We start from the raw sequence: 313 nt of genomic DNA on the forward strand, positions 1-313 counted from the left end.
CGTCATGGTTGAATAACATCAGACAAAGCACCTAAATATGAAAGGGAAGCAGGAGGTTATTTTTAGGGCTCTGTTAGATTGCTGGATAAAATGTACCCATACAATGACCCTGTTGCATTTGTTCCTCTTCTGACGCCAACCAGCACTTCCTAATTCTCTGAAATGCACAGCATGGAGCATTCTGTCAAATACAGAAGTACCCGTTCAGGACTGCACCCTGCTCCCTTTTCCCTACTGCCCTTTATTTCCCAGGTGTTCCAACCTTTTGGGCCCCTTGGCTTCTGGTATAAATCAAACCAACAGGAGACACTCC

Source organism: Caretta caretta, chromosome 1 (genome assembly GCF_965140235.1).
Source record: "Caretta caretta isolate rCarCar2 chromosome 1, rCarCar1.hap1, whole genome shotgun sequence".
Taxonomy (NCBI): Eukaryota; Metazoa; Chordata; order Testudines; family Cheloniidae; genus Caretta; species Caretta caretta.